This window comes from Budorcas taxicolor, chromosome 21 (genome assembly GCF_023091745.1).
Source record: "Budorcas taxicolor isolate Tak-1 chromosome 21, Takin1.1, whole genome shotgun sequence".
In the NCBI taxonomy this organism is placed as follows: Eukaryota; Metazoa; Chordata; class Mammalia; order Artiodactyla; family Bovidae; genus Budorcas; species Budorcas taxicolor.
The window spans coordinates 60,731,252-60,755,468 of NC_068930.1; the positions used below are offsets into that span (position 1 = coordinate 60,731,252).

The window sequence follows — 24,217 nt, forward strand, 5'->3', positions numbered from 1 at the left end:
TTCTAATATTTATATGGAAAAATAAAGGATTTAAATTGGTCAAAACAATTTTGATAAAGAATAATACTGTCGGGCTCATACTGCCCGATTTCAAGCTTTATTATAGTAATCAATACAGTGTGCTGTTGGTGAAAGGAGGATAGATAGGTAGATACAGAGGACAGAAAACAGAATGCAGATATAGGCCCATACATAAATCAACTGATTTTTTATACAGATACCATAGCAATTCATTGGAGAAAGAATCGTCTTTTTAACAAATGGGGGTATTGGATATCTATATACAAAAACAAAACCAACCCCCCCCCAAAACCCTCAGTCTATAGCATATACAAAAAGTAATTTGACATGAGTTGTAGCCCTAAATGTAAAAGCTAATATAAAACTTCTAGAAGAAAACAGAAGAAAGTCTTTGCTACTTTGGGTTAGGCAAATATTTCATAGGCATAAAAGTATAAATTGTAAAAGAAAAAATGATAACATGAACTTCATCCAAGTTAAAAACTTTTGCTCTTTGAAAAACACTTCAGAAAATGAAAAGACAAGCCACAGACTGGGAGAAAATATTTGCAGAACATAAATCTAACAAAGTATTAGTAACAGGACTACACATTAAAAACTCTTAAAACGCAATAAGAAAATAAGCCAATTTTTAAAATTAGCAAATTATTTGAACACTTCAACAAAGAAATATATGAATGACAATCACATGGAAAGATGCTTAATAGTAGTTGTAATTGGCTTCCCAGTGGTGTTAGCAGTAAAGAACCTGCCTGCCAGGTCAGGAGACATAAGTAAGACACATGGGTTCGATCCCTGGGTTGGAAAGATATCCCCTGGAGGAGGGCATGGCAACCTACTCCAGTATTCTTGACTGGAGAATCACATGAACAGAGGAGCCTGGCGGGCTACAGTTCATGGGGTCACAAAGAGTCAGACATGACTGAAGTGACTTCGCATGCACTTCAGTTCAGTTCAGTCACTCAGACTTGGAACCGGTCTGTTGTTCCTTGTCCAGTTCTAACTGCTGCTTCCTGACCTGCATACAAATTTCTTAGGAGGCAGGTCAGGTGGTCTGGGATTCCCGTCTCTTTTAAGTATTTCCCACAATTTGTTGTGATCCACACAGTCAAAGTCTTTGGCATAGTCAATAAACCAGAAGTAGGTATTTTTCTGGAACTCTCTTGCCATTTCAATGATCCAACAGATGTTGGCAATTTGATCTCTGGTTTCTCTGCCTTTTCTAAATTCAGTTTGAACATCTGGTAGTTCATGGTTCACATACTGTTGAAGCCTGGCTTGGAGAATTTTGAGCGTTACTTTGCTAGCGTGTAAGATGAGTGCAATTGTGCAGTAGTTTGAACATTCTTTGGCATTGCCCTTCTTTGGGATTGGAATGAAAACTGACCTTTTCCAGTCCTGTGGTCATTGCTGAGTTTTCCAAATTTGCTGGTATATTGAGTGCAGCACTTTCACAGCACCATCTTTTAGGATTTGAAATAGCTCAACTGGAATTCCATCACCTCCACTAGCTTTGTTCGTAGTGATGCTTCCTAAGGCTCATTTGACTCCACATTCCAGGGTGTCTGGCTCTAGGTGAGTGATCACACTGTCATGGTATCTGGGTCACTGAGATCTTTGTATAGTTCTTTTTTGTATTCTTGCCACCTGTTCTTAATATCTTCTGCTTCTGTTAGGTCCATACCATTTCTGTCCTTTATTGTGCCCATCTTTGCATGAAATGTTCCCTTGATATCTCTGATTTTCTTGAAGAGATCTCTAGTCTTTCCCATTCTATTGTTTTCCTCTGTTTCTTTGCATTGATCATTGAGGAAGGCTTTCTTATCTCTCCTTGCTATTCTTTGGAACTCTGCATTCAGATGGGTATACCTTTCCTTATCTCCTTTGCCTTTAGCTTCTCTTCTTTTCTCAGCTATTTGTAAGGCCTCCTCAGACAACCATTTGGACATTTTGCATTTCTTTTTCTTGGGGATGGCCTTGATCACTGCCTCCTGTACAATGTCATGAACCTCTGTCCATAGTTCTTCAGGCACTCTGTCAGATTTAATGCCTTGAATCTATTTCTCACTTCCACTATATAATTGTAAGGGATTTGATTTAGGTCATACCTGAATGGCCTAGTGGTTTTCCCTACTTTCTTCAATTTCAGTCTGAATTTGGCAATAAGGAGTTCATGATCTGAGCCACAGTCAGCTCCTGGTCTTGTTTTTGCTGACTGTATAGAGCTTCTCCATTTTTGGCTGCAAAGAATATAATCAATCTGGTTTCAATACTGACCATCTGGTGATGTCCATGTGTAGAGTCTTGTGTTGTTGGAAGAGGGTGTTTGCTATGACCAGTGCATTCTCTTGGCAAAAGTCTATTAACCTTTGCCCTGCTTTATTCTGTACTCCAAGGCCAAATTTGCCTGTTACTCCAGGTATGTCTTGATTTCCTACTTTTGCATTCCAGTCCTCTATAATGAAAAGGACATCTTTTTTGGGTGTCAGTTCTGGGATGTCTTATAGGTCTTCACAGAACTGTTCAGCTTCCTCAGCATTACTGGTTGGGGCATAGACTCGGATAACTGTGATATTGAATGGTTTGCCTTGGAAACGAACAGAGATTATTCTGTCATTTTTGAGATTGCACCCAAATAGTACATTTCAGACTCTTTTGTTGACTCTGATGGCTACTCCATTTCTTCTAAGGGATTCTTGCCCACAATAGCAGATATAATGGTCATCTGAGTTAAATTCACCCATTCCAGTCCATTTTAGTTCCCTGATTCCTAAAATGTTCATGGTCACTCTTGCCAGCTCCTGTTTGACCACTTCTAATTTACCTTGATTCATAGACCTAACATTCCAGGGTCCTATGCAATATTGCTCTTTACAGCATTGGACTTTACTTCCATCACCAGCCACATCCACAGCTGGGCATTGTTTTCACTTTGGCTCCATCTCTTCCTTCTTTTTGGAGTTATTTCTCCACTCTTCTCCAGTGGCATATTGGGCACATACTGACCTGGAAAGTTCATCTTTCAGTGTCATATCTTTTTGCCTTTTCATACTGTCCATACTTTTCTTCCATTGGAGAAGGCAATGGCAAACCACTTCAGTATTTTTTTTTTTTCTAGTTTCAATATACTTTTTTTTTTTTAATCTTTAATTCTTACATGTGTTCTCAAACATGAACCCCCCTCCCACCTCCCTCCCCATAACATCTCTCTGGATCATCCCCATGCACCAGCCCCAAGCATGCTGTATCCTCCGTCAGACATAGACTGGCGATTCAATTCTTACATGATAGTATACATGATAGAATGCCATTCTCTCAAATCATCCCACCCTCTCCCTCTCCCTCTGAGTCCAAAAGTCCGTTATACACAGCTGTGTCTTTTTTCCTGTCTTGCATACAGGGTCATCATTGCCATCTTTCTAAATTCCATATATATGTGTTAGTATACTGTATTGGTGTTTTTCTTTCTGGCTTACTTCACTCTGTATAATCGGCTCCAGTTTCATCCATCTCATCAGAACTGATTCAAATGAATTCTTTTTAACGGCTGAGTAATAATCCATTGTGTATATGTACCACAGCTTTCTTATCCATTCATCTGCTGATGGACATCTAGGTTGTTTCCATGTCCTGGCTATTATAAACAGTGCTGCGATGAACATTGGGGTACATGTGTCTCTTTCAATTCTGGTTTCCTCGGTGTGTATGCCCAGCAGTGGGATTGCTGGGTCATAAGGGAGTTCTATTTGCAATTTTTTAAGGAATCTCCACACTGTTCTCCATAGTGGCTGTACTAGTTTGCATTCCCACCAACAGTGTAGGAGGGTTCCCTTTTCTCCACACCCTCTCCAGCATTTATTGCTTGCAGATTTTTGGATCGCAGCCATTCTGACGGGTGTGAAGTGGTACCTCATTGTGGTTTTGATTTGCATTTCTCTGATAATGAGTGATGTTGAGCATCTTTTCATGTGTTTGTTAGCCATCCGTATGTCTCCTTTGGAGAAATGTCTATTTAGTTCTTTGGCCCATTTTTTGATTGGGTCGTTTATTTTTCTGGAATTGAGCTGCATAAGTTGCTTGTATATTTTTGAGATTAGTTGTTTGTCCGTTGCTTCATTTGCTATTATTTTCTCCCATTCAGAAGGCTGTTTTTTCACCTTGCTTATATTTTCCTTTGTTGTGCAGAAGCTTTTAATTTTAATTAGATACCATTTGTTTATTTTTGCTTTTATTTCCAGAATTCTGGGAGGTGGATCATAGAGGATCCTGCTGTGATTTATGTCTGAGAGTGTTTTGCCTATGTTCTCCTCTAGGAGTTTTATAGTTTCTGGTCTTACATTTAGATCTTTAATCCATTTTGAGTTTATTTTTGTGTGCGGTGTTAGAAAGTGATCTAGTTTCATTCTTTTACAAGTGGTTGACCAGTTTTCCCAGCACCACTTGTTAAAGAGATTGTCTTTACTCCATTGTATATTCTTGCCTCCTTTGCCAAAGATAAGGTGTCCAAAAAATATGGAGCGCTTCACGAATTTGCGTGTCATCCTTGCGCAGGGGCCATGCTAATCTTCTCTGTATTGTTCCAATTTTAGTATATGTGCTGCCAAAGCGAGCACCACTTCAGTATTCTTGCCTTGAGAACCCCATGAACAGTATGAAGAAGCACACACTTATAATTAAGCAAATGGAAATTCAAACCACAACTAAATACCACTAAACACCTATTGAAATGTCTCAAGTTTGAAAAACCTGACAATATCAAGTGCTGGTGAGTATGTGGAGCAACTAGAACTCTTATACATTGCTGGTAGAAGCTGCTGGTAATGCAAACTGGTACTGCCACTTTGTAAAATAGTTTTGGCAGTCTTACAAGATGAAACAAATAGGTACCATATGACTTGGCAATTCAGCTTCTTTGTGTTTATCCAAAGGAAATGAAGATATGTCCACACAAAAATCTATATGTGAAAGTTTATAGCAGCTTGATGCATAACCACCCCAAACAGAAAACAGCCCAAATGTCTGTTAACTGGTGAATCAATTAACAACTTCTGATGCATCCATAAAATAGAATATGATCCTTGTGGCTCAGATGGTAAAGAATCTGCCTGCAATGCAGAAAACCTGGGTTCAATCCCTGCGTCAGGAAGGTCCGTGGAGAAGGGAATGGCAACCCACTTCAGTATTCTTGTCTGGGGAATTCCATGAACCAAAGAGCCTGGCAGGCTAGAGTCCACGGGGTTGAAAGAGTCAGACATGACTGAGCGACTAACACCTTTTTTTTTTTCTCACAGCAGTAGAAAAAAACCAAACTGTTTTATATGCAGCAACATGGATGATTTATGCTCTGTAAAGGAAGCCAGATTTAAAAGACAGCATACGCTAGGATTCCATTTATATGACATTCTAGAAATGGTCAAACAACAGGGAAAATAAATCAGGTGAGTCACTGAAGGTAGGTGAGGGGACTGGCCAAACTGGGGGGGCACATGTGAATTTTGGAGCATAAAGTGGTTATGCAAATGTATACTTTTGCTAGAATTCATAGAACTGTACACTTAAAAAGGTGAATAAGGTATAACAAGCACATGAAAAGGTGCTGAACATTACTAATCATTCAGTTCAGTTCAGTTCAGTCACTCAGTCATGTCTGACTCTTTACGACCCCATGAATCGCAGCACACCAGGCCTCCCTGTCCTTCACCAACTCCCGGAGTTCACTCAAACTCATGTCCATCGAGTCGGTGATGCCATCCAGCCATCTCATTCTCTGTTGTCCCCTTCTCCTCCTGCCCCCAATCCCTCCCAGCATCAGGGTCTTTTCCAATGAGTCAACTCTTCGCACGAGGTGGCCAAAGTACTGGAGTTTCAGCTTTAGCATCAATCCTTGCAATGAACACCCAGGACTGATCTCCTTTAGGATGGACTGGTTGGATCTCCCTGTAGTCCAAGGGACTCTCAAGAGTCTTCTCCAACACCACAGTTCAAAAGCATCAATTCTTCGGCGCTCAGCTTTCTTTATAGTCCAACCTTCACATCCATACATGACAAATGGAAAAACCATAGCCTTTGTGGACCTTCGTTGGCAAAGTGATATCTCTGCTTTTTAATATGCTATCTAGGTTGGTCATAACTTTTCTTCCAAGGAGTAAGCATATTTTAATTTCATGGCTGCAATCACCATCTGCAGTGATTTTGGAGCCCAGAAAAATAAAGTCTGACACTGTTTCCACTGTTTCCCCATTTATTTGCCATGAAGTGATGGGACTGGATGCCATGATCTTTGTTTTCTGAATGTTGAGCTTTAAGCTAACTTTTTCACTCTCCACTTTCACTTTCATCAAGAGGCTTTTTGGTTCCTCTTCACTTTCTGCCATAAGGGTAGTGTCATCTGCATATCTGAGGTTATTGATATTTCTCCTGGCAATCTTGATTCCAGCTTGTGCTTCAGTCAGCCCAGCGTTTGTCATGATGTACTCTGCATAGAAGTTAAATAAGCAGGGTGACAATATATAGCCTTGACGTACTCCTTTTCCTATTTGGAACCAGTCTGTTGTTCCATGTCCAGTTCTAACTGTTGCTTCCTGACCTGCATATAGGTTTCTCAAGAGGCATGTCAGGTGGTCTGGTATGCCCATCTCTTGAAGAATTTTCCAGTTTACTGTGATCCACACAGTCAAAGGCTTTGGCATAGTCAATAAAGCAGAAATAGATGTTTTTCTGGAAAACTGTCTTGCTTTTTTGATGATCCAGTGGATGTTGGCAATTTGATCTCTGGTTCCTCTGCCTTTTCTAAAACCAGCTTGAACATCAGGACGTTCACGGTTCACGTATTGCTGAAGACTGGCTTGGAGAATTTTGAGCATTAGGGAAATGCAAATCGAAATCACAGTGAGATATCACCTCACACATGTTACAGTGGCTATTTTGAAAAAGATGAAAGCTAACAAATGCTGGCAAGGATGTGGAGAAAAGAGAACCCTTGTACAGAGTTGGTGGGAAGGTCACTTGGTGCAACCACTGTGAAAAACAGTATGGAGGTTCCTCAGAAAATTAAAAATAAAACTACCATATGGTCCGTGGTACCCAACCCTCTCCTGGGTATATATCTGAAGAAAATGAAATCACTGTCTCCAAGAGGTATCTGTACCCTCTTGTTCACAGCAGCATTAGTTACAATAATCAAGACCTGGAAACAACCTAAATGTCCACAGATGAATGACTAGATAAAGAAGACAGACAAACACACACACAGACACACAGATACACACACACAGACACACACACACATGCACACACAGATGCACACACAGAAACACATGCACATACAGGCACACACGCACACACACACAGACACAGAGACACACACATGCACACACACAGACACACAGACACAGACACACAGACACACAAACACACAGACACACATACATGCAGACACACATACATGCAGACACACAAACACACAGACACACAGATACACACAGACACACACAGACACATGCACACACACAGACACACACAAGCACACACAGACACACAACAGACAGATACACACAGACACACACACACGGACACACACACACACAGTGGTGTTTTATTCAGCCGTTAAAAGGAAGGAAATTCTGCCATTTACGACAACATGGATGGAACTCACCTGCATTTTGCTAAGTTAAATTAGTCAGAGAAAGACAAATACTGTATGATCTCATTTATACGTGGAATTTAAAAACATCAACCTGTAGAAACAGAGTAGGAAGGAGATTGCCGGCCACTGAGGGGTGGGGAAAATGAGGAGTAGGTCACAGGGTACAAACTTCCAGGTGTAAGGTGAATAAATTCTGGGGGTCTAAAGTGCAGTGTGGTGATTACGTTAATAATACTATACTGTGTACTTCAAAACTGCTATGAGAGTAAAGCTTTCATGTTCCCACCATAATAACACCAATGGCAGAAAAATGGTAATTATGTGAGGTGAAGGATTAATTAACCTTATTGTGGTAAATGTTTTGCAATATATTCGTGTGTATCAAATCATCACTTTGTACACTTGAAGGTTACACACTGATGGACATCAACTGATGTCTCAATAAAGCTGCAAAAAATGTACGGCAATAAATCTGATAAAAGCAGGGGGGTCATTGGAGGGCCAGAGGATCTAGCTTTGAATGCCATGAGAAATCCCCAGATTCATACTGGACTCTGAGCTTAGCCCCAGTGAGTGTCCAGTTAAAAAAACAGAACGCACCTCAGGCTTTCAAGCAAAACACGACTTAATCCATAAGCTGAATGGATGGAACACATGGGGCCCAGGTCATGTGCCTGTACCTTAGCAGCAAGGGAGGTGGGGGGGTCTGGGAATCTCTGGCACGTTCACCATTTCAGGTGGCGGATTCACCATCAACTGAGGGAGTCCAGATGCTCGAATGACAAATGGGAATGACAAATGTCCACCATAGCTAGTAATTATGAACACAGGGTTTCGAGCCCTGATAAACCAGGGACAAGGTCTTCATCATGACACGGCAGCTCTTGAGGTGGTGCCTGAACACTGCCCCCAGGATCCAGAGCCAGGCGGTCTGGGGTGGGTCAGTAACTGCGCCCGACAACCATGTTCTGTCCGGGAGAGTGGGGAGCTCTGGGTTTCCCCTTGGCTCCAGCCATTCTCAGCCCTGCCCACACTGGGGTGCCGTCATGGGCCCTTGGGCACCATGAGCGACTTCAGCCAGGAATGTCTCTTTTGGCTAAGGAGCAGCCAGGTCCCCAGAGAACCAGAGGTGGGGCGTGGGGACAGCCCCATCTGGGGCACACAGATGGGAAGGCTGGAGTTCTGAGTAGCGTCAGTGTCCTGACAGAACAGGAAGGAGGAGGGCGGGTCAGGGTGGGCTGAGGAGGAAGAGTAGAGGTCAAGTTGAGGTTTTGAAATATAAGCCCTTTCTTCCCCTCTGTCCTCTGGCCCTATTCCCTTGGCCTCAGCCTTTGCTGGCCCTCCCAGGTTGCTCAGCACCTCATCTTCCTCCCCCTTCCAGTGATCTCTGGATATCTTTCTATCTACTTCTTACAAACCCTCAGTACATCCTGGATCTCTGCCTTGAAACAGTCACACACCTAGAAACACCACCTGCCGGCCATTCTTTTCAAACAGAGAATAACACAGCTGAGAGGTATGGACTTCCCGAGTCAAAACCATCCAAGCCTGGGAGGGCACCTTGGGAAAAGGAAACGCCTGCAGAGCCGAGAGAAGAGAGAAGGGAGGGGCAGGAGCCCTCTGGGATGCACCCCAGCCCAGCAACCACTCTCCACCCCTGCTTCCTCTCCTCCCACAAAGAGGCTGAAATGGCCCGACATGTGAGAGGAGGGCGTCTGCTCCAGTTCTGGCCAACAGGACCATCAAGAGGAGGAGTTTGTTGGTGTTTTTGAAGGTGTTCTTTCCTAATGAAAGGAGATTCGTGGATGGGAATGCTCTTCTCTAGCCAGGTGTGGTCACATCTGCATGTGATGTTGGAAGTGTGGCAGCCAGTTGTGACCGTAAGGCCAAGCCTAGGGCCAAGCTATATGCTGAGGAAAGATGAAAAAAGGGTCTGGGTCCTTGATGATGTCACTGAGAACCAACACTGAACTTTCCCTCAAGTAGGTGAATTATGTGAAATAACGAAACCCCTACTGTTTACAGGCTTCCCTTGTGGCTCAGATGGTAAAGAATCTGCCTGCAATGCAGGAGACCTGGGTTCAATCCCTGGGTTGGGAAGATCCCATGGAGAAGGAAATGGCAACCTGCCAGTATTCTTGCCTGGAAAATCCCCTGGACAGAGGAGCCTGGTGGGCTACAGTCCACAGGGTTGCAGAGTCAGACACGACCTAGCGATTAATACTTTTCACTTTCCTTTCCTGCTGTTTACTCCTCTCATAGTTGGAACTTTTGCTCTGTACAACTGAAAGTATTCTGGCGGAAATAAATAAACCAGCATTTTCCAAATTCCCCAGTGTGTAAGCCTGTGTTAGGAGCCTTTTAAAGGTCATTACTATTTTATCTCCATCATACGTTTGAGGAAACTGAAGCTTTTTGTTTTTGATGGTGGTGGTGTTCAGTCACTAAGTCATGTCCGACCCTTTGCGACCCCAGGGACTGCAGCATGCCAGGCCTCCCTGTCCTCCATTGTCTCTCAGAGTTTGCTCAGACTATGCAGTATTGTTCTTTGCAGCATCAGACTTTCACCACAAGACACATTCACAACTGAGTGTCATTTCTGCATTGGCCCAGCCACTTCATTCTTTCTGGAGCTATTAGTAATAGCCCTCCAGTCTTCCCCAGTAGCATACTGGACACCTACCAACCTGGGGGGCTCATCTTCCGGTGTCATATCTTTTTGCTTTTTCATACTGTTCTTGGGGTTCTCATGGCAAGAACACGGGAGTGGTTTGCCATTCCCTGATCCAGTGGACCATGTTCTGTCAGAACTCTTCGCTATGACCTGTCTGTCTTGGGTGGCCCTGCACGGCATAGCTCATAGCTTCACTGAGTTATGCAAGCCCCTTTGCCACGATAAGGCTGTGGTCTGTGAAGAGGTACTGAGGCTTAGAGCGTTAAGTAACCTGCACAAAGTCACATACTAAGTAGCAGAGGCAGAAGTCTAGTCTGCTGTAACTTCAAAAAAATTTATAGAGCACTTGCTACATGTGTTGGGCTCTCTCCAGGGGCTGGGAAGGCAGTGCAAAGGAGACAGACAAATCTGGGCTTTCACGGAAGTTCCATTCCAGTAGAGGAGGCTGGGCTTAAAGAAGTGAACCAATAAGCAAGGTTATTTTATTTATTTTGTGTGTGGTGAGTCTTAGTTGTGGCTTGTGGGATTTTCACTGTGGCACATGGACTTCTTCAGTGTGGCATGCAGACCCTTAGTTGTGGCACTGGGATCTAGTTCCCCAACCAGGGGTCGGACCCCAGGCCCCCTGCATTAGGAGCACCTACTGGACCAGTCTTACCTACTGGGCCATCAGGGAAGTCCCAAGGAATGTTACTTTGCATTAGTGACGATTACTAAAAAGATCATAAACAGGCTGATATGGCAGAAAGTAATTGGGTTTCCGGTGTGTGTTGGAGGGGGAGTGAACATTTGAGATAGGGTAACTGGGGAGTGCTTTGTAGAGGAGTCACCTTTGAACTAAACCTTGACAGATAGGAAAGAGCTGCTGTTGCCACGTGGGGACCCAGGGAAGGGCCTTCCAGGCAGAGGGAGCCACATGTGCAAAGGCCCTGAGGCAGCAAAGAGCTGAGGACATTTGAGGAGGTGAAAGGAGGTCACTGTGACTAGAGCTCTGGAAGCAATGGAGGGGGCTAACTTTGGAGAGAGGCAGGAGTCAGCTATTGTAGGATCTTGTAGGGCCTTACAAAGAGTTTGGATATTATTCTGATTGAGATGAGCAGTCACTGAAAGAGTTTAAGCAATGGAAAGCATTATCTGATTTACATAAAAAAAAAATTTGGCCACATCCCGAGGCATGCGGGACCCTAGTTTCCCGACCAGGGATTGAACTCATGCCCCCTGCATTGGCAGGCAGTCTTAACCACTGGACCCCTGGGGGAGTCCCTTTGATTTACATTTTTGCTAGGTCTCTCTGGATGTTGTCTGAGAATTGGATAGTAAGGGGTAGCAGTGGGCAGCAAGACAAGTTGGGAGGCCATTGGTGCAGCCTTAGAACGAGGTAACGGTGGCTTAGAATTAGGGGGTGGCCTGGAGAGGGCGGAACAGATTCCAACCAGGTTCCCAAGCCACAAGCAACAGGACTTACTAATGGATTATATGCACACGGTGTGGAAAAGGGATAAATCAGGGTTGGCCTCAGGGCTGGGGCTTGGGCAACTGGGGGAGTGGTGACATCTCAGGGGAGAGGAAGAGGTTTGGAGTTCTGTTCTCGAGTCCAGAGCTGGTATTCTTTCCATCCTACTCCACTGCCTCCTTAAAGTTAGAAAATACAAACTTTACCTAAAGAGTTATCACTGCCTGTGGGTACCTCTGAGTGGTGAGTGATGGAAGCAGGAAAGGACTCCGGGAGACAGCAGAAGCTCTAAGAGAGCATTTTCTTGCCTCCTCCAAAGTGCTTCTGAAGCACATTTGTTTTCTGGTGTCTCCTCAGGCTCCCGCAGAAGCAGATCCTGAGACAAGAATGTGAGGGCACGTAGTTAACTGGAAGGCAATCTCAGGCAGAACTGCAAGCAGAATTTGGATGGGGGAGAGGAGGGGAAGGAGACAAGATGCAGTCTGTAACCAGCAGGTTATTACCATGGGCAACTGGAGCGTAGTCTGGCTGGGGACCTCAGAGAATATAGAGCATGCAACGGAATTGTCCCATCCAAGGGACAAAAAGCTGGGTTCTTCTACTCCAAATCCCTTTCACTGACCAAGGGTTGCTCCCAGGGGCATGAGCTCTCAGCACCTCTGTCTTCCCCTCATGCTGGCCCTCAAAGAAAGCCCTCAGGTGGAATATCACAAGTGCTCGCAGGAAGGAATTGCCAGCATGGCCTCTAGAGTGGCCAGTGCCGAGGGGATGGAGAGGGACACCCACAGCTCTGCCATCGCTAAACCGGCAGCGTGCTTTCACTGCCGCTTACCTTTTAGAGTGAGTCTCGCAACTACTAGACAGTCATGTTCAGGGCGCAGCCGATCAATCAGCGTCACAGACCATTACCATTCACAACGAAGAATTTGTAAATCAACCCCCCCCCCCACCCCGCCCAGCTTCCTTCATTGAGAAAGTCTTAATGTAAAAAAGTCAGCTGATCTAGGCAGTGTGCCTCATGATGCAAATCGATTTCCATTATGGTGCAAGCGCTCTGTCTTCTTGCAGACCCGTAACCATTTGCCACACATCTTCTGCAGCGGCGCGCTAGACTGTGAGATCCTTGAGGACAGATGCTGTGACATGTCCGTCTGTATCCCCAAGGCCCGGCGCAGTGTTCAGTGTGGAGGAGGACCCAGTGGATCTGCACTTTGCCATTTTACAGGTGAGGAAACAGGAACGCAGGGAGATTGCCTCCCAGTTCTGCTCCTTGAAGCCTCTAAACCCCAGCACTGCCTCCTGGCCTGACAGATCTACTTGGAATGACCTCTCTCCTAAGGGTGACATCAAGTGGAATCGACCAGTGTCATTGTCTCCCTTTAAGAGTTGTGTATTGGCTGTGTCTAGCCCTAGGACCAGGTGTGCAGCCGAAGCTCTTTCCATCCATGCTTCTGCCTGAGCCAGGCTGCTCTCCATTCCTCGGACCATGAGTAACTAGGTGGCCACCACTGAATGCTGTCTTGATGAGGCTAATGGAGACTGTATGATTCTTCGATGAAGTGGGGGCTTTCCCTGATGGCTCAGATGGTAAAGAATCTGCCTGCAATTCAGGAGACCTGGCTTTGATCCCTGGGTCAGGAAGATCCCCTGGAGAAGGGAATGGCTACCTACCCCAGTATTCTTGCTTGGAGAATTCCATGGACAGAGGTGCCTGATGGGCGACATAGGCTATGGGGTCACAAAGAGTCAGACACGACTGAAGGACTAACACTTTCACTTTCTTTTCAATGAAGTGGGAAAACTCAGGCATGGGGAGTTGCTTCTTGGTGGTTCTTCTTTTAGCCACATAAGGCTGGCAAAGGACTCAGAAATTCTTGAAATTCTGAGGGGAATTTCAAAATCCCCTTGCCGATGAGGGAAAACTCCTTGGTCTTCGTCACACTGATTCATGCATAGAAGTGTCCAGTGGGTGGGCTAGGTTACGTTGTACTGCAGTGAAAGTGAAAGTGAAGTCACTCAGTCGTGTCTGACTCTTTGCGACCCCATGGACTGTAGCCTGCCAGGCTTCCCCGTCCATGGGATTTTCCGGGCAAGAATACTGGAGTGGGTTACCATTTCCTTCCCCAGGGGATCTTCCCCACCCAGGGATCGAACCTGGGTCTCCCGCATTGGAGGCAAGCACTTTAACCTCTGAGCCACCAGGGAAGCCCTGGTGCACTGCAGTAGTACCCCCCAATCTGAGTGGTTTAACACAGATGAAGTTTATTTCTGGTCATGTGTCAGCAGAGGGTTCTGCTTATGTGTCCACTCAGGGATTCAGGCTGGCAGAGGCTCCATCTTGACATGTGCTGACAGGACACTGCAGCCGTGAAGGAAGAGGGTGGAGTGAACAGCTCACTGCTCTTAAAGCTTCCTCCTGGAAGGACACATGCCCTGTGGGTTTCATCGGCATGAGCAACCCACACGACTCTCCTGACTCCAGAGGAGGTGGGGACGTGAAATCCTACCCAGTGCCTGGAAAGCAGGTCAGCGCTAATGGGAACAGCTCTAATGATGACCACAGCTGTGCCCTCTGCGGTAGGCATGATCTTCACCTTTCTATCCTCTAACATTTGCAGGCAGATTCTTTACCAGCTAAAGCACCAAGAAAGCCCAAGAATAATGGAGTGGGAAGCCTATCCCTGCTCAAGTGGATATTCCTGACCCAGGAATCGAACCAGGGTCTCCTGCATTGCAGGCAGATTCTTTACCAGCTGAGCTGCCAGGGAAGACCATGCATTTATGTTAATTGCTGTTGTTTAGTTGCTAAGTTGTGTCTGACTCTTTGCACCCCATGGACTGCAGCACGCCAGGGTTCCCTGTCCTTCATTATCTCCCAGAGTTTGCTGAAACTCATGTCCATTGAGTCGGTGATGCCTAGTCTGTTTCAAAAGGCATTTAATTTTGCTGACCTTTGAGTAGGAGAACTTGAAGCATCTCATGCCCAACTCAGTGAAACCCATCGTGTGTGTGTTAGTCACTCAGTCTGGTCCAGTTCTTTGTGGCTTCGTGGACTGTAGCCCCCCTGGTTTCTCTGTCTATGGAATTCTCCAGGCAAGAATACTGGAGTGGGTTGCCATTTCCTTCTCCAGGAAACTCACCATACCTTAACTCAATCTCAACCCTTAGGAACGATCACCAGATTATACTACCCACCCCACCTATTGGGTTGTTAGCTATTCCCTGCACCCGGATTCCCCATTAACATCACACTGATGCTTCCTCCCTCTCTTTATCTGGACTGCTATTGACTGCTAATCACTCTTCCCATCAAGTATCATTGGCTTTGTTGAGTATCAGTTCAGTTCAGTCACTCAGTTGTGTCCGACTCTTTGAGACCCCATGAATCGCAGCACGCCAGGCCTCCCTGTCCATCACCAACTCCCGGAATTCACTCAGACTCCCGTCCATCGAGTCCGTGATGCCATCCAGCCATCTCATCCTCTGTCATCCCCTTTTCCTCCTGTCCCCAATCCCTCCCAGCATCAGAGTCTTTTCCAGTGAGTCAACTCTTCGCATGAGGTGGCCAAAGTTACTGGAGTTTCAGCTTTAGCATCATTCCTTCCAAAGAAATCCCAGGGCTGATCTCCTTCAGAATGGACTGGTTGGATCTCCTTGCAGTCCAAGGGACTCTCAAGAGTCTTCTCCAGCACCACAGTTCAAAAGCATCAATTCTTCGGCACTCAGCCTTCTTCACAGTCCAACTCTCACATCCATACATGACCACTGGGAAAACCACAGCCTTGACAAGATGGACCTTAGTCAGCAAAGTAATGTCTCTGCTTTTGAATATACTATCTAGGTTGGTCATAACTTTTCTTCCAAGGAGTAAGCATCTTTTAATTTCATGGCTGCAGTCACCATCTGCAGTGATTTTAGAGCCCCCAAAAATAAAGTCTGACACTGTTTCCACTGTTTCTCCATCTATTTCCCATGAAGTGATGGGACCAGATGCCATGATCTTAGTTTTCTGAATGTTGAGCTTTAAGGCAACTTTTTCACTCTCCTCCTTCACTTTCATCAAGAGGCTTTTTAGTTCCTCTTCACTTTCTGCCATAAGGGTGGTGTCATCTGCATATCTGAGGTTATTGATATTTCTCCCGGCAATCTTGATTCCAGCTTGTGTTTCTTCCAGTCCAGCGTTTCTCATGATGTACTCTGCACAGAAGTTAAATAAGCAGGGTGACAATATATAGCCTTGATGTACTCCTTTTCCTATTTGGAATCAGTCTGTTGTTCCATGTCCAGTTCTAACTGTTGCTTCCTGACCTGCATACAGATTTCTCAAGAGGCAGGCCAGGTGGTCTGGTATTCCCATCTCTCTCAGAATTTTCCGCAGTTTATTGTGATCCACACAGTCAAAGGCTTTGGCATAGTCAATAAAGCAGAAATAGATGTTTTTCTGGAACTCTCTTGCTTTTTCCCTGATCCAGCGGGTGTTGGCCATTTGATCTCTGGTTCCTCTGCCTTTTCTAAAACCAGCTTGAACATCAGGGAGTTCACGGTTCACATATTGTTGAAGCCTGGCTTGGAGAATTTTGAGCATCTCTTTACTAGCTTGTGAGATGAGTGCAATTGTGCAGTAGTTTGAACATTCTTTGGCATTGCCCTTCTTTGGGATTGGAATGAAAACTGACCTTTTCCAGTCCTGTGGTCACTGCTGAGTTTTCCAAATTTGCTGGCATATTGAGTGCAGCACTTTCACAGCATCATCTTTCAGGATTTGAAATAGCTCAACTGGAATTCCATCACCTCCACTAGCTTTGTTCGTAGTGATGTTTTCTAAGGCCCACTTGACTTCACATTCCAGGATGTCTGGCTCTAGATGAGTGATCACACCATCATGATTATCCGGGTCGTGAAGGTCTTTTTTGTACAGTTCTTCTCTGTATTCTTGCCACCTCTTCTTAATATCTTCTGCTTCTGTTAGGTCCATACCATTTCTGTCCTTTATAGAGCCCATCTTTGCATGAAATGTTCCCTTGGGATCTCTAATTTTTTTGAAGAGATCTCTAGTCTTTCCCATTCTGTTCTTTTCCTCTATTTCTTTGCACTGATCACTGAGGAAGGCTTTCTTATCTCTTCTTGCTATTCTTTGGAACTCTGCATTCAGATGCTTATATCTTTCCTTTTCTCCTTTGTTTTTCGCCTCTCTTCTTTTCACAGCTATTTGTAAGCCCTCCACAGACAGCCATGTTGCTTTTTTGCATTTCTTTTCCATGGGGATGGTCTTGATCCCTGTCTCCTGTACAGTGTCACAAACCTCATTCCATAGTTTATCAGGCACTCTATTAGATCTAGGCCCTTAAATCTATTTCTCACTTCCACTGTATAATCATAAGGGATTTGAGTTAGGTCATACCTGAATGGTCTAGCTGTTTTCCCTACTTTCTTCAATTTAAGTCTGAATGTGGTAATAAGGAGTTCATGATCTGAGCCACAGTCAGCTCCTGGTCTTGTTTTTGTTGACTATATAGAGCTTCTCCATCTTTGGCTGCAAAGAATATAATCTGATTTTGGTGTTGACCATCTGGTGATGTCCATGTGTAGAGTCTTCTCTTGTGTTGCTGGAAGAGGGTGTTTGCTATGACCAGTGCATTTTCTTGGTAAAACTCTATTAGTCTTTGCCCTGCTTCATTCTGCATTCCAAGGCCAAATTTGCCTGTTACTCCAGGTGTTTCTTGACTTCCTACTTTTGCATTCCAGTCCCCTATAATGAAAAGGACATCTTTTTTGTGTGTTAGTTCTAAAAGGTCTTGTAGGTCTTCATAGAACCATTCAGCTTCAGCTTCTTCAGTGTTACTGGTTGGGGCATAGACTTGGATTACCATGATATTGAATGGTTTGCCTTGGAAACTAACAGAGATCATCCTGTCATTTTTGAGATTGCATCCAAGTACTGCATTAAGAGATGGCAAGAGTGAACATCGACATTCTAGCAATCAGCGAACTAAAATGGACTGGAATGGGTGAATTTAACTCAGATGACCATTATATCTACTACTGCGGGCAGGAATCCCTCAGAAGAAATGGAGTAGCCATCATGGTCAACAAAAGAGTCCAAAATACAGTACTTGTTGAGTATAGAGAGTTTTTTTCCTGACACTCACTACGGATTCCTTCCTCTAGCCTAGCCCCAGTCTTTGTTCTCACCACCCCGCCATGGGCAGGTCTAGACCCAGCCCTTTTCCCCGCCCAGTCCATTCATCCAATTAAACTGGACCATGAACATCTCTCCTGAGATGTTTGAATTCTACATTACATTAAAGCTTCCTGTGGCTCAGATGGTAAAGAATCTGCCTGCAGTGTGAGAGACCTGGGTTTGATCCCTGTGTCGGGAAGATCCCCTGGAGAAGAGAATGGCAACCCACTCCAGTACTCTTGCCTGGAGAAGTCCATGGACAGGGGAGCTTGGTGGGCTACGGTCCATGCGATCGCAGAGTCAGACATGACAGAACGACTAACACTTACTTACTTACTTATGAACATCTCTCCTGAGACGTTTGCATTCTAGATTACATTAAAGCTACATCCATATAAACCATGCATTCACCCATTTTTTTCCCCTCCATACTTTTCTGCCCCAGGAGATGTAGCTAAGATTTATATAGCACCTGCCTCAGTTCTTCCCCTTCTGCTCGAGCCCAGGTTGCTGTTTAAGAACATTTTCTTTTCCTACTTGTGGTGCCCAGCCCGAGCACCACCCACAGCAAGTGAAGGATGGCGGAATTAGAGGGTGTCGGGACCAGGCTGAGCTGGGATGAGCATCTGCTGAAGACAGCACACCCACAGTGTGTTGGGTGGAAGCCAGAAAACTCTCAAGGGGAAGCCAAGGTCAGAGCCAGAAAGGCAGTGCCAAGGACAAGAGACAAAGAAGATGGAAACACAGGACACATAGCCCAGGGCCCTTAGCCAGGAGGAGCAAGGGTGGGACAGAGTGAGGTTACAGGTGAACAGGACACAGCCCAAGGCCACACAGAGCCCGAGAGCTCTGGGCCACCTCCCTCGCCTCTCAGCTCCCCACACCTTGCAGGCACTTCTAACCCAGTGACAGAACGATTGGCTTAAGAGACCAATAAACAAACAGAAGCTGAAAATCTGTGTGCCTGTGGCTGTGGCTAAGCTACCTCTCAGCTAGAGCAGTGAACCGGTGGGCGGCATCAAGAATGACAAATACAGCTTTGCCGCTGGAGGACTTCTTGCACGGGGCTCCTGAGCAGAAAAGGACATGGGGTTGGAGTCTCTCTGAGGGACTCCTTGGCCTGACCCCGCGGGGCTGAGAGCTAGAGGGACCCGCAGAGCTGCAGAGCCAAAGGGCATCAGCGGTGCTACTTAGATGCCTGCGGTGAGCCTAGGGGAGGGCCGCACGCTGCCTCCCTGCTGGTGGAATCCGGCAGGGCTCTGCTGCGCGAGGAAGCGCTGCACTCCCGCCCCCTGCCGTCAGGCGGCGCTGTGGAGCCGCACCCTCCCCTCATATGCCGATAAAACTGGTTTCACAGGCCCCAGAGGGACCTCAGTTCAGTCGCTCAGTCACATACGACTCTTCACAACCCCACGGACTGCAGCGCACCAGGCTTCCCTATCCTTCACCATCTCCTGGAGCTTGTTCAAACTCATGTCCAGTGAATCAGTGATGCCATGCAACCATCTCATCCTCTGTCGTCCCCTTCTCCTCCCGCCTTCAATCTTTCCCAGCATCAGGGTCTTTTCCAGTGAGTTAGTTCTTCGCGTTAGGTGGCCAAAATATTGGAGTTTCAGCTTCAGCAGAGGGACCTGGGAGTGGCCAAACCCTAGAAGAGGCCTCATGAGAGTGCAGGTGCCTTTGAGCGGGGAGAGTGGGGGAGGGCCTTTACTTGAGCTGTGTTCAAACTGGCCGAGGAAACCTCAGATACCATTGGTCTGAAACCTGAAGCTTGCAAGTGACTCTTGACAGGCAAACCTCAACCTGTCAAGGGTCCTTCCAAATCATACTCGTGGTGGTTAGGCGGGGGGAAGGGGGGGCGCCTTGGAGAGATTTCTGTCACAAATTATCGTGTCCACTGAAAAAGTATGCATCACTTGAGAGCTGAGGGTTGAGTTTTATTTGGGGCAAAATGAGGTCAGTGGAAGGACTGATGCTGAAGCTGAAATGCCAATACTTTGGCCACCTGATGAAAAGAACTGACTCATTGGAAAAGACCCTGATGCTGGGAAAGATTGAGGGCGGGAGGAGAAGGGGACGACAGAGGATGAGATGGTTGCATGGCATCACTGACTTGATGGACATGAGTTAGAGCAAGCTCCAGGAGTTGGTGATGGACAGGGAGGCCTGGTGTGCTGCAGTCCATGGGGTCACAAAGAGTTGGACGCAGCTGAGCGACTGAACTGAACTGAGGACTGTAGCCTGAGAGGCAGAATCTCAGATAACTCTAAGAGAGAGAGTGCTCCAAAGAGGCAGTGAGGGGAGGTCAATATATAAGATTTTGGGGAAGGGGGAATTCAGTGCAATCAAGCCCTTACTTTACAAGAGGTTCTCTCCTAGTCAGGAGGATCTGATGTCACCATGAAGGGATTTAGTTCTTCTCTAGATATGAGGAGATGCAAGGATTTGGATCATAAAATCTGTTCCCCCTAATATCCAGCTAGCTCAAGACCGGTCCCACCAGATTCCCTGGAGCACAGAGTGCCTCACTCCACCCTGAACTCCCGCAGAGGTTGTTGAAGGCCAACACCTGCAGGGGCACCGGGTCCAGTCTCCATAGAGGCAGGTGGCAAAACGCCCTGTTGTTCAGTTGCTGGCAATGCTCTCGGCAGGTGCTAGCTTGTAGTTGACAATCAGAACAGTCGCCCTGCACCCAGCATTGGGGGCTGCACTCCCAGATCCCAGCAGCACCCCCAGGCTCTGTCTCCTGCTCTCTGAGGTCCTATGGAGGACATATCATCAACACGGGGGCCCCTCAGGTGGGGGCTGTCTGTACTCTGAGGGCAGCGGGCGGCACCCCACACCCTCTCGTTCTCTCCAGCCATACCTTTCCTTCCTTTTGTCTTCTTGCCTCCTGACTAAGGAGAACCCCAAACCTCCACGTGCTAGTTGAAGCAGTATCTTTCATCCGTAGATGCAGTGGAGCCTCCCGGAATACCCCATGCCATTGTTCTTCCCTCTGTGTCTTGGAAGCAGAGAAGAGCGAGGATATCATACCTTGGGCGTCTCGTCCCACCCAGAAAGGTGCCAGAAATGCCCATGACTCACCATAGTTTTAACACCTGTGCTGTACTGACCCACAGGGTTTCCAACTCACTTCAATAAAGCTTCAGAAGAGACAAGGCCCAGAACCTATTATCTCAGTCCCCTTTGGGAGTACTTGCTGCCTTCAGGGTTTAGCAAACACAAGCCCCCCATCTCTATGAGCAGCTCCCCTGCTTTTAAAAAGTAACAGATGCAACATGCCTGCTAGAACCAGGGTAGTTTGCATATAGAGATTTTTTTTCCTTCTGGCTTATGTCCAGCTACATTTCCAGGAGCCCCGAGGGAAAGTTACAGGAGACTCTCTGGTCAACTCCATAATCCATCGTGCCTGAAAAATAATGCAGAGAAACTCTCTAGAACGTCTGCCGTCATGGTCTTTTCACCTTCTGATGAAGCGCATCTCCAAGGTGAGATTTGCCTAAGTTCTTGCTGAACCTAAAGAGATTGTTGGCTTAGAAGTCGATTTATCAGAGAGAGCTGGAAGGAAGCTGGCTGGAGCAGCTGCTCAGGGCCCCGTGCAGAAGTGCTGAATGTGTAAACCGTATCATTGTTTAAAAATGAGCCAACCCACAAACTCTGGCTTCAAAGAGCTCAGCTTCATACAGTGGTGGGAAGCGGTCAGGAGAGGCTCCTCTGTGATCATGCCACACAGAAGGGGTTCACCGGCCCTCGCGGTCATCCCAGCCACAGTAAAGAGCAGAGCTCCTGCCAGGGCTGGAAGGCTGGCTCTCTGGGGTGGCAGTGCAGGGCGCCCAGAGGCCAGAGGGTTTGGGCAGCTGTGAGCCAGAGGCCAGGTAAGGGGGAGGGGAAAAAAGGCAAGGAATGTGGATGAAGCATGTGCTTGTGCGCTTAGACAGTGCCCGCCAACACTATAGACACACAGTAAATTTTTGTTGAGTGAATGAATGACTAACATGGGTCAGGAACTGTTCTAGGTATGGGGATATATTCCTGTGTGTGTGTGCTGTGTGCTTAGTCATGTCTGACTCTTTGTGACCCTATGGACTGTAGCCTGCCAGACTCCTCTGTCCGTGGAATTTTTCAGGCAATAATACTGGAATGAGTTGCCCTTCCTACTCCAGGGGGTCTTCCCGACCTCAGGATTGAACCTGTGTCTCTTGCATCTCCTGCATTCGCAGGCGGGTTCTTTATCACTGCACCACATGGGAAGCCCCGTATATCCATGAACAAAAACCGAAACAGTCAGACATTCCCTGTGGAATCTCCATGTTACAGGCAGGGGAAACAGACAATAAAATACCAAATATAAACACCGTAGAGCATCCTAGAAGGAGTTATGTACCTGAAAAAAACAAAGAAAGCTCAGAGGCTTGGAAGTGCTGGAGGTGGGTGTGGGGGGGTGTTGGAACTGTAAGGAGGAGGATTCAGGGTGATTCCTAATACTCTGTGATACTCTGTGATTCCTGTCGTGTGACATTCTGAAAAGGCAAAACTATGGAGACAGCGAAAAGATCAGTGGTTGCCAGAGCTGGGGAAAGAAAGGACGACTAGGTGGAGCAGAGAATTTTTAGGTAACGAAACTGCTCTAATACCATAATGAAGAACAGATGTCATTATACATTTGTCTAAACCCATAGAATGTACAACATCTAGAGTGAACCCCAATGTAAACTGCAGACTTTGGATGAGGATGTATCAGTGTGTTGTAGAATCTGGAGTCACAAAACACTCCTCAAAGGACACTCAAGACAGTGGAGTTCAGTTTATTATGCTAGAGGGCCCAAAGGGTATCAGTTCATGACAGGGACCCAGTGATTTCAGAGGACTCAGTTTTATACCCCCCACTACATGACTGGCTACACATTAGTAATTCGTTTTACAACATGCAGGTGCAGGCGCTGTCGTTAATCTAACTGAGACGGCCTGACCTTTACTTCCAATCTTTGTTTGCCATTTGTGAAGAGGGGGTTTCCTGGTTTTTCTTTAATGATGGTTAACAAGGTTCAGGCCCAGTTCACATCCTGCCTTAAGACGGCTCACAGCCTTCAAGATGGATTCCCTCTTGCTCCTCTGCCAGTGGCCCCAACAAGTGTAGGTTCAGAACTGTAGCACATACCCCACACTGGCGAGAGCTGTTGATAGTAGGGTGAATGTGTGGATGTGTGCTAAAGTCGCTTCAGTCGCGTCCGACTCTTTGTGACCCCACAGTCTGTAGCCCACCAGGCTTCTCTGTCCATGGGATCCTCCAGGCAAGAATACTGGAGTGGGTTGCCATGCCTTCCTCCAGGGGATCTTCCTGGCCCAGGGATCAAACCCATGTCTCTTATGTCTCCTGCACTGGCAGATGGGTTCTTTACCACTAACTGGGAAACCCTGTTGAGAGTGGGGAGATTATGCCTGTTGAAGGGAGGAGATATATGAGAAATGTCCATACCTTCCACTCAATTTTGCTGTGAACCTAGAACTGCTCTAAAAGGATAAAGTATTAATTTTTAAAAAATGCAAAATAAAATTAAGAAGCCTGTGTAAAGGTGAGAGTGAACCTGGGGAGTCCAAGGCGCAGTGAGGTGGCCAGTGTGGCTATGTGGATGGAGCAAGGGGAGAAGGGCGGAGAGACGAGAAGGGGGGCGTCGGTCAAGGTCGTGCCTGGAAACAGATGGTCTGCGCACACTGGGTGATTGGAGGAGAGTTTAATGAAAGCAGTGCTTGCAGAGTAGACAGGATTCTGGGGCACCCCAAGGGATAGTTCAGTAACCTCTGGGTGCCATTACTAGTTCTGAAGCCAAAGGGGCAGGAAAAGAGAAGCTACTCGAACCTGGGCAGAGAGGAGATGGCTCGTGCTGGGCGAGTGACACTGGGAGCCATGTAGAGCCCCGCAGGGAGGAAGCTGAGGGAACAAGCACCCCAGCTCTCCTCTGCTCTCTCCCTTGGTTGCCTGCCCAGGGTCCCCTGTTGTCTGAACCCTCCTGGAAGCCAGAGAACCCACTGCAGGTTGGCCACTGGGCGCTGAGAGCAGGGTGAAGGGTGGAGAATGGGGGAACGCGGCCAAGGGTGGAGAATCGATGCACAGGGCGGTCTGTGCAGGGCCCCGGGAACACCTGAGGACTTTTTGGGGGAATACAATTGCTTTACAATGTTGTATTAGTTTCTGCTGTTCAACAGTGTGAATCAGCCATATGTATACATATATCCCTTCCC

General features: G+C 46.5%; 2 non-coding genes across 2 annotated transcripts; both read right to left on the reverse strand.

Moving 5' to 3' along the window:
• Nucleotides 1-4,527: 4,527 nt before the first annotated feature.
• Nucleotides 4,528-4,634, reverse strand: LOC128067148 (U6 spliceosomal RNA). The gene has a single exon (XR_008201350.1). It is a non-coding gene; the product is annotated as a U6 spliceosomal RNA (small nuclear RNA).
• Nucleotides 4,635-13,926: 9,292 nt separating this feature from the next.
• TRNAW-CCA (transfer RNA tryptophan (anticodon CCA)) lies at nucleotides 13,927-13,998 on the reverse strand. Its single transcript has one exon. It is a non-coding gene; the product is annotated as a tRNA-Trp (tRNA).
• Between the last annotated feature and the right edge of the window lie 10,219 nt (nucleotides 13,999-24,217).